Below are 4071 nucleotides of genomic sequence, written 5' to 3'. Positions count from 1 at the left end.
AGTCTGGACCAGCTGAGTGACGTCAGCCGGCAGCGACCTTCAGGCTGCTGTCGCCTGAATATGGGTCACAGGAGTGCAGAACTAAGTATACTCCTGTGACCCATAGGAGAAGCTGGGCCCAAAGATCTTTCCCCTTTTAACCCTTGCAGTGCAGGTGGAGCCCCACTGCATAGGTAACTAAACTTTTCCCAGGAGATAATTATTGGATTCATCCAGTAATTTCTTACATCTCTATGGGACTCTGGTAGCAAGATCTCCAGATCTCTGCACCTGTATTGGCCAATACAAGCGGTTCTTAGTCCCTGTTTTACAGATTTTTTTTTTTTTTTTTGAGGGCCACCCCAAGTTGAGCGCCAATTCAAAAACTGATTAGGGACAGAGCTAGGAACAGGAAGGTAGTGATGGTGTTGCTGATGTCACAAGAAAAAAAACATGCTCACGTGATTCAGCCCACTAGGCGCCTCCTATGACTGAAATGTCACCCTATATATTCATGAAATAATTTCTTGCTGTTTTGCCTTCTGGTAAGGTCCTCTGTGAGCTCCTGAACCTCTGCTTTTTTCCCCCCTCACATCTGTTTATTTGGAATGAGCAGTGTCTGCACTGCTTTTATTGACTACAGTCTGTACCCACTTTGTTCTGTAGTAGAAGGATCTACATCTTCCACACCCCCATATTCTTGTCCTTTAGTAATGGAGTTAACCACTTCTCAGATTTTGTAGAAGATTCACAGGGTAACTTTTCCCCAAGTTACTTACCCTGGTCCATTCTCAGGCTATATCGGATCCTTTCTCTGCTGTTCTAGAAGTAGCTCATCCAGTTCCAGGAGAGTTCATTCATCCTACTTTGCAGGATCATTCCTTGGGCTGGTCTATGGATACAAATACCATTGGAATTCCTCGCAGTGCTGGCTTTTCTCTACCATTGAGGAAGAGCAGGAGTTGGGGGTAGCTGGGGACCCAAATGGCTTTTGAATTCGGGTACCAAAGAGATCATAGCACCTCAGGAGGACATTAAGCGCCTCAGCATCCCCCAAAACGGATATATTTTATGGGCGCACTGACCTTTTAATATTACATATGTTTAATCATATCATTAATATTTTTTAGGACCTACCCAAGGCCACACGAATACCTCTCTATAAAGAGCCTGCCAAAGGCTTAGGACTGGCGTAATTCAATGGCACCAACTACGACAGTGCTACACGAAACCAGCACTTCCCTCAGTACTGCTGTTGGGCACATGGGACTATCCATCAGGGGGCAGTGTACCATACTTTAAAAAAATATCTGTACATACTGTACACTTTAGGAATCCCTCAGGTAGAGAAGGAGGTTAAGGTGGTGCACAGGGTTGTATTTCATTATATACTGCACTTTAGCAGTAAATACAGTATAAAAATGTATTCAGTTAAGAGATAATATATGCATAAATATCACCAACAATTGGCAATTCATGAAGGATACAAACAAGTAAAAAAATAATGGTACATAGTAACAATCATATGACACACAGGCATTTAGTGTACCTGACTCTTTTCGTGAGTCCCTAGCTCACTCTTCAGGGGTGGATGATGTCCACAATCCCGCGGCATCAGTGTGCCAGGTTGTACTGTGTCATCTGAATGTCCTAGGTGCGCATGCGTGAGCACTCCCCTTCTTATAACGGTGGGCTCCTCCTGCACTCGTATGTCAGTCATCTACACATGGCGGGTACAGAACCTCTCAAGCTCTTCCTGGGGTATATATCGGAGGTTTGGTATGGTGTTGATTTCTGCCTTTTTCATTGAGGATACACATGCCCACTTTCCCACAGTCCTTTGCTGTGACTTGCCACTCATCCACATATTCACCCTACTCAGGTATACGCACGTGTTTTCACATGGCTCACCTTGAGCTCCCACTTCAAGCCTGTCTTTGACATTACAGGTTTCATTTTATACTTTCATTTCACTTTATTTGAAAATAAAGCAGCCACTTCTCTGCATTTTTTTTTTGCACCACTTTGTTACAGAATCATAAGGTTGGTCTAATTTTAAAACAGGACAAAATAGTAGAATCAATAGTTGTGCTTTTCTATTTACAGGAACACTGATCAATGGGAAAATATGTTTTTCTTCCTTTGTTGCATGTCAGTGCTGCCTTCCTCTAGCCGTTTCTATGTCATGACTGTGTAAGGCTGGATTCACACCTTTTTGCAGATTTGCCCTACAGAACGTGTTTCATAGGAAACCATGTTAAATGGACTGTGGTGCAACTCTGCAAAATGCAAAAAGCACTAAAACTGCATTGGTGTGAATCCAGCCAAACGGGTGCTGGAACAGCCACTTGCAGCCCCCATAGGAAGCCTGTGTGTCAGGGCGACAATGCAGGAGCACAACTAGGAGACAAGGAAAGAGCACTGTCACTAACAGGAAGTGCCTGACCAAGGACATTCAAGGCAGGATCACCGAGTAAAATTTTGATGAAAACTGCAGATATATTAACCTAATTATGAAGATCTCACAAATTTTAACATAGCAATGTAATTTTAAAAGTAATCTTTCAACGTTTTTAAAAATCTTAAGCCTTCATTAAAATAATAATACTTAGTAATAATGTTGTAAAAAGTCCTTGTTCAAGCACTTCCTCTGGAAAGATGAGCACACTCTGCCCCTGTCTTCTAATTATTGTACTGCATTATAACCTTGTCTGCAAGAGAGTCCAATGTAGATCACTAAAGGGCAACTTCCACACACATTACATAGACACCGCCAGGAAACCCACCCTGACAAATGCCATGCAGCCATCACTGGGGGTGCAAAGAGATTACAGGACATCATCAGCATTGAGATGCAACAAAGGGTTAAAGTGATTGCTTGTTAACCACTTAAGCCCCGGACCATTTTCCAGCTAAAAGGATCCCCCCATGGGTTTACAACCACTTTAATACAGCGATCAGTGCGATAACAAATGCCACTAGGGGGCAGTGTAGGAGTTAAGTGCGAGTGTGTGTTTTTTTTTTTTTTTTACTGTTGGCGGGAGTGGCTTGGCATGTGATGTCACTGATCACCTTTCCCTATAACAGGGAACAGACGATCAGTGACGGCCACACTAGGAAGCATGAGGAGAGGTTTGTTTACACTTACAGACAAAAAAAAAAAAGGGATGTAAAATAGACAAATGGTTTGATCTGTTGTATAACTGATAAGGAAGGGGATCAGTTTTTAGGCATAGTACACACCAGTGCTTGCAGTTCCAGTTGGAGGGAACCCCCCCCCCCCCCCCAAAAAAAAAAAAAAAAAAAACACATGCTCCATTTTTACTGTACATTGCACCAAAAATGCACATGTCCTTATTTAAGATTAAGAAAATAAAAAAAAGAACTGGACTGAATCAAAAATGCGCATGCAGAAAAGCATCTGGACTGCATTTCTATGGTGTGAACCGACCCTTAATTTGAAAAGCCGTGACTTAACTGATGAAACAAATGGAACGCTTGTGTGAAAGGACCCAAAATGTTTATTACCTGCAATCTAATTGAGTGTCAGCTGTGATCTTGAGGTACCGAGACGGAACATTTCAGTACTTCAATACCGAAGCCCACACCTTATCGTGTTGGCTACACAGGAATCATAAGGGGCAGCTGCTACCATCGCTCCGACGGGAGAGCTTTCAAAACCTGGACAGCATGCAGCTCACAGCTGTTAAGGCACTAATAGGTATCAGCATGTGTCTGTAGACTAGGCCTAAACCACAAAAGTACTAAAATTGTAACTTTTAACACCTTTTCCTTTACAGTTAAGATTCTCACCATCAGTTAAAAAAAAAAAAAAAAAAAAAAGAAGAAAAAAAAAGAGCACTGCTATTACCGTAACCTATTTTTACAATTGGTGTGTTAAAAACAAGATGCTACATAAAAGGCACACGGCTACAAGTGATGGCACGTGTTCACATTTCCGTGCACAGCAATAAGCGGCGGCGTCTCTTCCCATCACTAGCACACCGGTGACTTTAACATTGTGGTACAAAGAGAGCAAAATGCAGCTCCAGCTGCTCTACTTGTGTGGTAAAAATTGAACATCAGACTTGG

The sequence above is a fragment of the Lithobates pipiens genome, unplaced genomic scaffold (assembly GCF_037356315.1).
Source record: "Lithobates pipiens isolate NorthernLeopardFrog02 unplaced genomic scaffold, aLitPip1_a1.2 Scaffold_28, whole genome shotgun sequence".
In the NCBI taxonomy this organism is placed as follows: domain Eukaryota; kingdom Metazoa; phylum Chordata; class Amphibia; order Anura; family Ranidae; genus Lithobates; species Lithobates pipiens.
The sequence above is the reverse complement of the archived record's forward strand: the minus strand, read 5'-3'. Positions refer to the sequence as shown.